Source organism: Paroedura picta, chromosome 6 (genome assembly GCF_049243985.1).
Source record: "Paroedura picta isolate Pp20150507F chromosome 6, Ppicta_v3.0, whole genome shotgun sequence".
NCBI lineage: Eukaryota > Metazoa > Chordata > Lepidosauria > Squamata > Gekkonidae > Paroedura > Paroedura picta.
Genome location: NC_135374.1, coordinates 87,787,116 through 87,801,115, shown reverse-complemented (window position 1 = coordinate 87,801,115; position 14,000 = coordinate 87,787,116). Strand labels below are relative to the sequence as shown.

The 14,000-nt window shown below is 43.6% G+C and overlaps 1 protein-coding gene and 1 long non-coding RNA gene across 2 annotated transcripts in view; one reads left to right on the top strand and one right to left on the bottom strand.

Moving 5' to 3' along the window:
- AFF3 (ALF transcription elongation factor 3) overlaps positions 1-14,000 on the top strand; it is a 388,206-nt gene that overhangs the window by 10,507 nt on the left and 363,699 nt on the right. The gene's annotated exons all lie outside the window — the stretch shown is intronic.
- LOC143840236 (uncharacterized) overlaps positions 1-14,000 on the bottom strand; it is a 59,825-nt gene that overhangs the window by 1,805 nt on the left and 44,020 nt on the right. The gene's annotated exons all lie outside the window — the stretch shown is intronic.

Sequence of the window (14,000 nt, the reverse complement as noted above, 5' to 3'; positions counted from 1 at the left end):
TGGGGGTTCCCTCGGGCGGCGGTCTGACGCTGCAGGGAGGGAAGCCCCAGCAGCCGCGCTTTGCGCGACTGCTGGGGGTTCCCTCGGGCGGCGGTCTGACGCTGCAGGGAGGGAAGCCCCAGCAGCCGTGCTTCGCGCGACTGCTGGGGGTTCCCTCGGGCGGAGGTCTGACGCTGCAGGGAGGGAAGCCCCAGCAGCCGTGCTTCGCGCGACTGCTGGGGGTTCCCTCGGGCGGAGGTCTGACGCGGCGAGAGGCGCTTCGCGCCTCTCGCCGCGTCAGTCCGGGAGCAACTGCGAGCCAGGGAACTGCGAGCCAGAGGGCAACTGCGAGCCAGAGGCGCTTCGCGCCTGCCGATTGGTCCCTCCGATTGTCTGTCGTGAGGAAGGGTCCAACCTGGACCCTTCCTCATCACGGACAAAGCCCACCTCTAGGGGGCTTAACGAATTATTTAGTCCGTGGCGCCCGTGGCGCCACGGGCTGTTTAAAGATACTATAACAGATTTACAGTGTGACAACAACTCTTAACTTTTAACATGAATCCGTGAGAGGTCAGCATGGCTCAGATCATGGAGGGTGTGTTTGGGGGACCAACAGATGTTGCTGAGTCGGCTGACCTCAACCAAATGCTTGGTAGAGGAGCTCCCATTTACATGCACTTTGGAATAATAATAGTTCAGGAAGGGTCCAGATCTTACCTGAAGGGCTGAACTGCCTTTGTTTGAGACATATTGTTTTTTAATTGATATAGTTATATGAAAACTGTAATGATTAGCTTCTTGTAGTTCATTTACATATGCATTGTGTACCACCCAACTCTGCAATGACTGATGTAATGAACATGCATGTGTGACCCAGTTCACAAGTATAGAAAAATAAATAGTTTCAAATAGGTACATTTCTTGCAAATGACCTCATGGGTATTCCCTCATTCTCCACTTCAGGAATAACAAACTGAGTGGCAAAAATTGCAACTTCTCAAAATTTCAAACTCATGACATTATTTATTTATTTGTTTGTTTGTTTGTCTGTTTGTTAGTTTGTTTGTTTGGTTGTTTGTACCGCCCTTCTCTACGGCTCTGGGCGGTTTACATGAAACATTTTTGAACATTCACATAGAACACTATCAAAATCAATATCAAAATCAATATAACAGTATAACAATAACAACAACATATCAACTGGAACAATTAGAACGGCACTTCAACAATAACTTGACAATCCCTCAGTCGGTTCGTTCCCTCAGTCTGGGGGGCACTTGTAGGTGTTATGGCTCAGTCAGCCCCACCAAATGCCTGGTGGAAGAGCTCCTTTTTGCAGGCCCTGCGGAATTGTGGAAGTTCCGGCAGGGCCCTGATCTCTTCAGGGAGCTCATTCCACCAGGTGGGGGCTGGGACCGAGAAGGCTCTGGCCCTTGTTGAGAACCGACGGGCCTCTTTAGGGCGAGAGATCCATAGCCAGTTGGAGGTGGCAGAGCGTAGAGCTCTTCTGGGGGTTTAACACTAGCTACAGCACTAACACTAGCTACAGCAGTTATTAACTATTAACTAAGTAGCTATTAACACTAGCTATAGCAGTTGTCCTCTTACCCTAAGTCCTGGAACATGTAATGGCTTAGGTTATAAAAATGCTAGGGATAAAGGGCAATTTTTATTATTTATTTATTTATTCATTCATTTATTTATTAAATTTATATACCGCCCTTCCATATGGCTCAAGGCTATTTACAATCAGGAGTAGGTCTACCTATACAATTACTTAGTAAGTTAACTACATTTCTAGGTTATTATGTTTTCGAATTTAAAAACAGGCAATATTTCTATTTTCAGAACCATTTTAAATATACACTACTAAGGAATGCCTTCACAGTGGAAACCTCAAAATTAAGGTATTTTCCAAGAAACCTTGTTTTGGAAATTGATTTCCTGAATATTTGAATCATGGCCTCCTTTGAGTTGCTATGACCTCCCAGAGGAACGGACCATGTTATACTGCCATAGAAATGTAGGTGGGTAGAACCTCACCTTTTTTGCCGGCTTTCTGGTAAACCGGGGCTCAGTCAACTATTATTTCCAGTCTGGTAGTCTGGCTGGTGTGGTGCTATGGTAGTCCAGTGACATGAGTTTATGTGGTATTATTTGTGAGGCTAGAATGGAGGAATACTTTGTGAATATATTTGTTGTTTTGTTGGCTTTTTGAGAACTTTAAAGGGTATGAAAGTATTCAAAGCATATCCAGGCTAGTCGCCTCTTCTGGAAGGATTTCCCCTATTTAGACTAGTGTAGTGGTTAAGTGGCCTCTAATCTGGAGAGCCGGGTCTGATTCCCCACTCCTCCACATGAAGCCTCCTGGGTGATCTTGGCTGGGCATAGTTATCTTAGAGCCTTTCTCACAGAGCAGTTCTCTTAGAGCTCTCTCAGCCCCACCTACCTCAAAGAGTGTTTGTTGCAGGATTAAGAAGGATAGGTGATTGTAAACTGGTTTGACACTCTTGGGTAGTAAAAAGCGGGCTACAAAAACCAGCTCTTTTTCTATACTCCCCACCCAATATACATTCATAGAGCGATGATACTCTGAACTTTCTGTGATGACATAGTCTCACAGCCAAAGGTGACTGGCTACATGTCATCCAGTCATCATCAAATGGACTGCGATTCCTGAGAACACATCCCACTAATATGAAGTCCAAGTTCATGACTGGGCAACAAATGATTACAAACAACAGCAAAAAATAGAATCTTAAAGAGTCTTGGCACCATTTTGAACTAATGTTGTACCCAAAATCCTTACAATATGAATATCTGGTATAGCCCTAGTTTTGTAAGTTATTTTAAAATTATTGTTCATGTTTAATTACCATAGTCTTATTTTGGTTACACAACTTTGTCTGCTAACTGCGGGAAGAGTATAATTGCTTCAGATTCAATAAAATGACAGGTTGGATCTAAGCAACCTGCCTGTTTGTGGGGAAAGGATGAGGGGATCCCCTTTGACAACCTAGAAAGGCTGTACTGAGGACCATGAGACCATCCAAGGTTATAGTAAGGACAAGAATTAGGCAAGACTGAGTGATCCAACCCAGAAAGCTACTGAATCCTTAATTGGATATACTGCTTCTGCAAAACGTTCAAACTCGGGTTAATTTCAAAAGAAAAGGCGGCTCAGGGATTGGAAAAAATACCTTAGAATAATTCAGAATATTCACTATTTAGGCTTAGATTTATATACCATCCATACTGCATGGTGGTCATGGGTCAGATATGTGCTCAGATTCAGAGATCATAACTCTCTCATTCAACCCATCTACTACAAAAATAAGAACTGAAAATCAGTTTGAACACAGGAACTCTGTGTTCAAACTGATATTAGCTAGATGGGAACCTTCAGAGTGATGGAAAGTGATGGAAAACATTCTGATCTAACAGTAGTTCCTTGAAAATATTGTTCATAAATATCATATCAGAATGAAGATTTAGATCAGTTAGAGTTTAAATCAGTGATTACCAAATTGTGACCCTGGGTCTTCTAGTTTGCTACAAAAGGGGCCAGACTTAGAATTGCCAGGCCTGGCAACCAACAGGAGACCAAGCAGAGTGGGAATGGCCATCAGCAGTGGTGTGACATCACTTCCAAAAGAATCCAGAAGTGACATCACACCACTCTAGGAATCACTGCAACCACAGTGTTTCTTCCAATTCCTAGGGGCGTGTGACATTATTTGTGGGTTTCCCTAGCAATAATGTCATGCCATCACTGATGGAGATCTTTTTAAAAACTTTTCTCTTGCCAGCCACTGAAGTTCTGGCAGGGAAGCATCATTGGGATGGGAGATGTTCCACCCAAAATGGGCACATAGCAACTCTAGCAAGTTTATTATTTCAATAATTAAGTTATCAAATTGGATGTTTCAGCAGTCCATGCTTATCAGAACAGGTGGCATTTTGTGCTAATAAATGGACAGTAACATTACTTGAGACTTTACAATTCCAAGAAAACACAACCTCCTTCTCTGAGCCCTGACTAACTGGGCAGGGGGGCGGGCGGAGGGGAGAATAGTACGATGACTGATGGCAATATTAACCGTACAGCCCTATAATTAAATACTGCTCCTGTTTAAATGTAGAAAAACAAACCTAGCTTAGATTTTGCATACTCACACCTCAAAAGGGAGGGGGAAATATGACTTGTTTAAAAAACAACCACCAGAGGTCACTGTAATCATTAGCAATGGATAGAACACATTTTAAATCAGCAGCAATAGAATCACATATTTTCCCCGGTAACGAAAAGGTGACAGGGAACCGTTTGCTAAAATAAACTGCTTCAGCCCAAGCATAGATCTCGCCTGCTCTCTAATGCTGAACCTGTGGACAAAGGTTCTGTTACTGTAAAATTTGCCATGAGAAGCTTGGCATGTAAAAACATGAGTAGGCAGACTATTGTCCTCCTCAGTAAAATGACCTTTGCAAAGGAAGACATTTTAATTAAAAGGATTTACAAGAGCATGCCTGCGGCTCAGCTGGCTACCACAGAGAAAATGCATATGTATAAGGGGAATCAACACCACATTGTGCTCTGTAACCCAAAGCCAAGTCCAATATCAAAAGAAGGTTATATCCTGTGAGAGATGTGTTACGTATTTGCACTCTTTTGGAATGGTTATTCTACAGAGTGCGGGTTTGACAGATCTCTTTTGGATATTGAACCACACACTGAAGAAGGCTGAAAGTTGAAAGGTGTCTAGAATTTATGTACAAGTTTTAAAGGTGTACAACCATTTTCATCAGACATAGAATCATAGAGTTGGAAGGGGCCATACAGGCCATCTAGTCCAACCCCCTGCTCAATGCAGGATCAGCCCAAAGCATCCTAAAGCATCCAAGAAAAGTGTGTATCCAACCTTTGCTTGAAGACTGCCAGTGAGGGGGAGCTCACCACCTCCTTAGGCAGCCTATTCCACTGCTGAACTACTCTGACTATGAATTTTCCCCCCTGATATCTAGCCTATATCATTGTACTTGTAGTTTAAACCCATTACTGCGTGTCCTTTCATCTGCAGCCAATGGGAACAGCATCCTGCCCTCCTCCAAGTGACAACCTTTCAAATACTTAAAGAGGGCTATCATGTCCCCTCTCAACCTCCTTTTCTCCAGGCTGAACATTCCCAAGTTCCTCAACCTATCTTCATAGGGTTTGGTCCCTTGGCCCCAGATCATCTTCGTTGCTCTCCTCTGTACCCTTTCAATTTTATCTACGTCCTTCTTAAAGCGAGGCCTCCAGAACTGCACACAGTACTCCAGGTGTGGTCTGACCAGTGCAGTATACAATGGGACTATGACATCTTGTGATTTTGATGTGATGCCCCTGTTGATACAGCCCAAAATGGCATTTGCCTTTTTTACCGCTGCATCACACTGCCTGCTCATCTTTAGTTTACAATCCACAAGTACCCCAAGTTCTCGTTCACACACAGTGTTACCTAGAAGTGTATCCCCTATCCAGTAGGCATGCTTTTCACTTTTCTGACCCAGATGCAGAACTTTACACTTATCTTTATTAAATTGCATCTAGTTCTCATTTGCCCATTTTTCCATTGTGTTCAGATCTCGTTGAACTCTGTCTCTATCTTCCAGAGTATTTGCCAGTCCTCCCAATTTGGTGTCATCTGCAAACTTGATGAGTAGTTTATTTAGATCATTAATAAATATGTTAAAAAGTACCGGGCCGAGCACCGAGCCCTGAGGTACCCTGCTACTCTCCTCCCTCCAGTCTGATGAAACACCATTGACAACAACTCTTTGAGTGCGGTTCTCTAACCAATTCCCTATCCACCTAACGATCTGAAAATCCAGATTGCAGTCCTTCAACTTATCCATCAGAACATCATGGGGAACCTTGTCAAAAGCTTTACTAAAATCCAAGTAAATGACATCAACCGAATTTCCCCGATCCAGCAAACCTGTTACTTGGTCAAAAAAGGAAACCAGGTTGGTCTGACAGGACCTGTTGGAGACAGATCAGCAGCACAGTCTCCCAACAGCCAAACGCGAAACCTGGCTGGGGCGGGTGAAGTCAAGCTAGCTATGGCTACAGAGCGTGGTTTGAATTCTCTTTAATGCCTGCAGGTAAAAAAAGGCTTTCACAGATTAGCCGCTAGGTGGGATGATTTTACAAACGCACAGGGTTCTTCCATCACCAGTCTGCTCTTTCCCAAGAGGCAGACTAAGCTGTACGAGATCTGTTTATCACTAGAGAAAGAGGCAGACATGAGCTGAACTCCTGCTGTGCTTCCCTCCAACATCCCATCCCCTTTCTGAAAGGTAACTGGATGCTGGAGCAGCACTCCCAGGGTGGTTTTTAATCTCTGGCCTTCTCTAGAGGTATACACTTGGACTGTACATGAGCAGGCCTGCTACAGAGAAAGCTTTTTGTAGCTTGTAAAAACCACTTGAGGTGTGGTTGAGATGCAGAACTTTACACTTATCTTTATTAAATTGCATCTTGTTCTCATTTGCCCATTTTTCCATTGTGTTCAGATCTTGTTGAACTCTGTCTCTATCTTCTGGAGTAGCGATCCCCAACCTGTGGGCCGCTGACCACATGTGGTCCTTTGACTAATTGGAGGTGGGCCCCAAAGGATGCCTTCTCTCCCCCCCCGGCCCTTTACTTCATCCCCCTCAGCCCTTTTCAACACACTTCATTGTTGTGACGTCTCTGTATCTTATTTTGAAGGAATGTTTAAACATTACCATAGCGATCAGAGAGCATTAGGGCAGTGGTTGAGAGTAGAGGAGTAAACTACCCCCCCCCCACGGGCCTCAGTACAAGGCACTGAGTGGTCCCCGGTGAATGGTCCCCGGCGTTGAGTGGTCCCCGGTGATAAAAAGGTTGGGGACCACTGTTCTGGAGTATTTGCCAGTCCTCCCAATTTGGTGTCATCTGCAAACTTGATGAGTAGTCCCTCCACCCCCTCATCTAGATCATTAATATATATGTTAAAAAGTACCGGACCGAGCACCGAGCCCTGAGATATCCCGCTATTCTCCAGTCTGATGAAACACCATTGACAACAACTCTTTGAGTGCGGTTCTCTAACATGGATAGAGAGGTTAACATGGATAGAGAGGTTGTCGAGAGTTAACATGGATAGAGAGGTTGTCGAGAGTTAACATGGATAGAGAGGTTGTCGAGAGGCATTTAGCTGCACTGGATGAGTTCAAATCCCCTGGTCCGGATGAAATGCACTCAAGAGTGCTCAAAGAACTTTCCAGAGAACTTGCACAGCCCTTGTCCATTATCTTCAGGACCTCTTTAAGGACTGGAGATGTCCCGGAGGACTGGAAGAGAGCAAACGTTATTCCGATCTTCAAAAAAGGGAGGAAGGATGACCCGGGAAACTACAGACCAGTGAGTCTGACCTCTGTTGTGGGGAAGATAATGGAGCAGATATTAAAGGGAGCGATCTGCAAACATCTGGAGGACAATTTGGTGATCCAAGGAAGTCTGCATGGATTTGTCTCTAACAGGTCCTGCCAGACCAACCTGGTTTCCTTTTTTGACCAAGTAACAGGTTTGCTGGACCGGGGAAATTCGGTTGATGTTGTTTACTTGGATTTTAGTAAAGCTTTTGACAAGGTTCCCCATGATGTTCTGATGGATAAGTTGAAGGACTGCAATCTGGATTTTCAGATAGTTAAGTGGATAGGGAATTGGTTAGAGAACTGCACTCAAAGAGTTGTTGTCAATGGTGTTTCATCAGACTGGAGAGAGGTGAGTAGCGGGGTACCTCAGGGCTCGGTGCTCAGCCCGGTACTTTTTAACATATTTATTAATGATCTAGATAAGGGGGTGAAGGGACTACTCATCAAGTTTGCAGATGACACCAAATTTGGAGGACTGGCAAATACTCCGGAAGATAGAGACAGAGTTCAACGAGATCTGAACACAATGGAAAAATGGGCAAATGAGAACTAGATGCAATTTAATAAAGATAAGTGTAAAGTTCTGCATCTGGGTCAGAAAAGTGAAAAGCATGCCTACTGGATGGGGGATACACTTCTAGGTAACACTGTGTGTGAACGAGACCTTGGGGTACTTGTGGATTGTAAACTAAACATGAGCAGGGAGTGTGATGCAGCGGTAAAAAAGGCAAATGCCATTTTGGGCTGTATCAACAGGGGCATCACATCAAAATCACAAGATGTCATAGTCCCATTGTATACGGCACTGGTCAGACCACACCTGGAGTACTGTGTGCAGTTCTGGGGGCCTCACTTCAAGAAGGACGTAGATAAAATTGAAAGGGTACAGAGGAGAGCACGAAGATGATCTGGGGCCAAGGGACCAAGCCCTATGATGATAGGTTGAGGGACTTGGGAATGTTCAGCCTGGAGAAAAGGAGGTTTAGAGGGGACATGATAGCCCTCTAAGTATTTGAAAGGTTGTCACTTGGAGGAGGGCAGGATGCTGTTTCTGTTGGCTGCAGAGGAGAGGACACGCAGTAATGGGTTTAAACTTCAAGTACAACGATATAGGCTAGATATCAGGAAAAAAAATTTCACAGTCAGAGTAGTTCAGCAGTGGAATAGGCTGCCTAAGGAGGTGGTGAGCTCCCCCTCACTGGCAGTCTTCAAGCAAAGGTTGGATACACACTTTTTTTGGATGCGTTAGGATGCTTAGGGCTGATCCTGCGTTGAGCAGTGGGTTGGACTAGATGGCCTCTATGGCCCCTTCCAACTCTATGATTCTATGATTCTAACCAATTCCCTATCCACCTAACTATTTGAAAATCCAGATTGCAGTCCTTCAATTTATCCATCAGAACATCATGGGGAACCTTATCAAAAGCTTTACTAAAATCCAGGTAAACAACATCAACCGAATTTCCACGATCCAGCAAACCTGTTACTTGGTCAAAAAAGGAAACCAGGTTGGTCTGACAGGACCTGTTGGAGACATCACTACTTGAGTTATATAGTCTTTAATGTATATGTTGCAATACATCTGTGATTTGTATAGATCAATCTATATCATAAGATGCATCAGAATTCAAATGGGGAGAAAAGCAGTATGTTTTTCATGGGCATGTGTGTCTGCAAATACTGCTGAGTTTGGTATGAAGTCTCTTGTGTAAGCAGGAATTGCAATTATTGTTTCCCACATTAATGACATGCAAGTATTTTGAGCAGGTTTACACCTGTCTCTTCTCACACCAATTGGCAATGAACATTTCCTCTTCCTAATTTGCTAAAGCAGATTGCCATCAAGATAGATTCAGACAGGTATTCATGTTGATCTGAAGCAGCAGAATAAAGTTTGTGTCCGGTGGCACCTGTAAGACCAACAAAGTTTAATTTCGGGTACAAGTTTTTGTATGTGCACATACTTTTCTTAAGATATATTGAACCAAAAGATAGAGGGAGAACATCCAGAAGAAGTTCTTGACATAGTAATTCCTCGGTGGAACAGGCTTCCTTGGGTTCTCCTTCTTTGGAGGTTTTTAAGCAGAAGCCAGATAACCATCTGACGAAAATGCTAATTCTGTGAACGTAGGCAGATTGTAAGGGGGTGGACAGAAGGGATTGTGTCTGTACTTGGCTCTTGTGACCATTTCCTACATTGTGCAGGGGGTTGGACTAGATGACCCTGCAGTTCCCTTCCAATACTATGATTCTATGTGGGGGGTGAGGGTGTTTCTAGGAAGGCCTAATTAGAGTCAAGATCCATAAGTAACTGAACAATAAATATAGCTAAGACTAGATGAAGGCAATTGGTAAGACCTATGAATAGCAGCAAATTAGCATTCAGCATTGAAAAAGAGCTGACAAACGGATATGAGAATAGAATGAAATTGAAGTCTTTGTACTGGGATGACTAAACATGAACCATCCAGAGTGCTCAGAGCTGGCTTCACATTTTTGCAGGCCCTTGGCAAAACATTTTCTGATACCCTGTCCGTAGCTCCCCATCTCCCCTCAGGCTCAAGTCCAACTTTGGCTACTTGGAGCCTGATATACAGGGCAGAGCCCCAGTGGCTGGGAGGCCTAGCTGGCCTCGTGTGCTCTCCCTTAGCAGCAATAGCAGAGATACCACTGCTGGTAAGTTTGCCAGGTCTGGGTTGGGAAATACCTGGACTGAAGCCTGAAGATGGTACAGTTTAGGGAAGGAAGGAACCTCACTGTTATACAATGTCATAGAGTCCACATTCCAAAGCAACCATTTTCTCCAGATTAAATTATCTCTAGCACCTATAGATCAGTTCTAATACCAGGAGACCTCCAGCCACCACCTAGAGCGGGGCTGGCAATCCTAACGACTGCCCAAGAAAGCAGAGCTGGCTGGATAATAAGGGACCAGCAAGAATATGCAGATACGTTTAGAACAGGGGTAGTCAAACTGCGGCCCTCCAGATGTCCATGGACTACAATTCCCATGAGCCCCTGCCTGTGTTCGCTGGCAGGGGCTCATGGGAATTGTAGTCCATGGACATCTGGAGGGCCGCAGTTTGAACTACCCCTGGTTTAGAACATCAAAACACAACTCCTGTTCCTTATTGGTTACTGTGATGATGATAGAAGTCAAAGGCTGTCGTATTCAGCGGGTCCTTTGTCACTCCCTGGGCCTAGCTATACCAAACACTGATGTGGAGCCTGGAAGCACTTTGGTTTCATTCAACCCTGTTGATGCCAGGAAATGAATAGTGCTATCCTGAGCAGAGTTATACCCTTCTACAACTATTTGCATAAAAGGGCTCAGTTTAGGACGATGACACTTGAAGCTGTGTTTCTAAGTAAGAACCAAAAAAGAAATCATTTTCTGGTTGTTGGTAGATTTTGGTAGATTTTGGGGGTTGGGAGGATCAATGCAGTTGCTATCTTAAAGGCCCCAATAAAATATCCTTAGTGTCTATAGCATACAAACACTGATAGCATCACCCCATCACTTTTCACAGTTGTAATTCTGTAATCTGCCGAGTCTCAACAAGACAGGTGGATGATAAAGTTAGTAAGGATGTAAGCCAGGGGTAGTCAAACTGCGGCCCTCCAGATGTCTATGGACTACAATTCCCATGAGCCCCTGCTACCAGTTTGACTACCCCTGATGTAAGCCCAGGAAAGCCTTCCTGTAGAATTCATAGAGTTCAGCAAATGTTCTGCTTGTCAAACAATGGTGCTACATTGACTTATACAGGAAGAGGCAGTCTGATCTCCCCAAGGGGAACAGAAGGCAATGACAAACTAAAGCAGCGTACATCCTACTTCTGGTTAGCTTTTCTGGTCAGACAGGCAGAGCCAAAGAGCTCGTCTCTGTATATCCAGGAAGACAAAAGAAAAATTTAAACTCTGAAGTGATTCAGACAAGAGTGACTGGGGTTTTATATCACAGTAAAGGTAAAGGTATCCCCTGTGCAAGCACCAAGTCATGTCTGACCCTTGGGGTGATGCCCTCTAGCGTTTTCATGGCAGACTCAATATGGGGTGGTTTGCCAGTGCCAGTGCCTTCCCCATATATCACAGTAAAGAAGTCAAAAAGGTAGATTTCTCAGGTAGATTTTCATTGACACACTGGATTATGTAGCATGGAGAAGAATATCTTTCAGAATATCGCATGACAGATTACATTAGCAACATCTGGTTCCCCCAGCTATTTATAGATATGCTTGATTTTTAAAAATTCTAGACACATACATGTAAAACAACACTTGTTTCAGCATGTTCAAAAAGAGGTTACAATGAAAACTGTTAATCTTTCAGTAATGCAATAAATGCCAGATTGCAAAGGAATTACATGTCCCTATTATAATTAAAAAAGAGCCTCTTGTGACGCAGAGTGGTAAGGTAGCAGACATGCAGTCTGAAAGCTTTGCCCATGAGGCTGGGAGTTCAATCCCAGCAGCTGGCTCAAGGTTGACTCAGCCTTCCATCCTTCTGAGGCTGGTAAAATGAGTACCCAGCTTGCTGGGGGGTAAACGGTAATGACTGGGGAGGGCACTGGCAAACCACCCCGTATTGAGTCTGCCATGAAAACGCTAGAGGGCGTCACCCCAAGGGTCAGACATGACCCAGTGCTTGCACAGGGGATACCTTTACCTTTATTATAATTATAAATTGTAACACAGTGGAAATGAGGAGAAATCATGCCAAATCAACTCAGGAACTCAGCTTGGACATCTGGCATGTATGGTAAATGTCATTATATTCTTTTGTTATGTTGTCATTTCCCTTCTCTTTACACACTAATCCTAAACATCTGTATGAAATTGTGGGTCCCTCTGAGTTATAGTCCCATTGAGTTGATCAAGACTTATTTCCTGAGCAAATTTAGGATTCAAGGTTGTGTCCACCACTGCTACATGTTACAAAAAGTAATGTTGTATTCAAGTTTACAGTCAGCAAAAGTCCATGAATTCTAAGCCCTCTCAAATTTCAAATATCACATGAAATCACACAGAAAGAAAGCTTTTCAACATTGGGGACTAGCATTGATGATACCTGGAACAAGCCTTCTTTGACAGATCTGGATTAATTTTGGCAAGGTATTCCCTGAAAGAATTAGAAGACTATCAAGGGCTTTAAAAACAAAAAATCTATGCTGCAATTGGGCAGGGAAACAAATGGAAGTCAATGATAGTCCTTTGTTGATTATTGTTTCATAAAAGGTCCAGCGGTAAAGCAGATAAATGCTGAATCATTTGGCATTCTGGATGATCTTCAAAAGCAGCCCCACATAGAACATGTAATAGCACTTCAATTTAGAAGTCACTAAATCATTTAGAATATTAGCCAGATCATTGTCTTACAGCTGATAGACTCGTAAAGAGTAGCTGATAGACTCTTAAAGAGTACTCTGGACCACAGCCATTCCTGGGCATTCAGAAGTACTGTTTGATTGTACAGTGAAGTTTTTTCCCTAAAAGGAAGTGTGATCCCCATTAAAAGTTAAGTTTTCCCTCAACCAAGTAGCTGACTAACTTCCCAATATCACATAATTTGCTAGGGCGGAACTACTGATTTATTTATCCTCATCCTGTCTGTCATTAGCCTTAGGCCCTTGTCAAGGAAGGTCACAGCCCCACCAAGGTAAGATGAAAAGGAAAAACAGAGTGAAGTATCATCAAAAGCACCATATTTCAAATTCCACTCTGTAATTGAGATCATATTTTCCAGAATCAGTGCTCAGGTGCAGAAATCCTCAACCCCACTGAATAAAAACTGGCAATAGCTTTCTCTAGGAGGAAACTCTACCAAATTGTAACAATGTACATTACAATAGAGTTTTATTTTAAGGTGTTTATTACTATCAATCAAGGATAATTCCTCATATAACCACAATCTACTGTTGTATGCACAATGCACCTTATGCCCCCAGAAAGCTTTATGCTCTGCATGCACTAACTTGGTGGTGGTACCCGGCCCCTGGGAGGTTCACCTGGTTTTGACCAGGGCCAGGGCTTTTTCAGTCCTAGCTCCAACCTGGTGGAATGAGCTCCCAGGAGAGCTGAGGGCCCTGCAAGAGCTCTCTGCATTCTGTAGGGTCTTCAAGATGGAGCTCTTCCTCCAGGTCTTCAGTTGAGGTCAGGGCATGGGAGATCAGATGGGCCCCTCCAGGTTAGATCATCATCTGGTAGTGGACTGCCGGCACCCATGGATACTTCCCATGATGCACAGAGAGGGAGCTAGTTGAACTGGGGGGGAAGGATAGGTTTTTGCTGCTGTGATAGATTTTTTAATGGGGGATTAACCATATTTATTTTATGTGGGCTTTTACTATTATGTAACCCACCGCGAGACGGCTTTGCTGACAGCGGCAGGCAATAAATATAATATTAATAATAATATTATAATAATTGCTGTACTAGAGACAACATATTTTGGACTGCGATGCTATTCAAAAGGCACAAGGTTGGAAAAGTAAAACAACAGAGAAAAATATTTGCCTCAGCGAGGGGTCAATTACAGAGTCACTGAAAAACTCAGAGCTTGTATATTCCGGTTCAGTGACC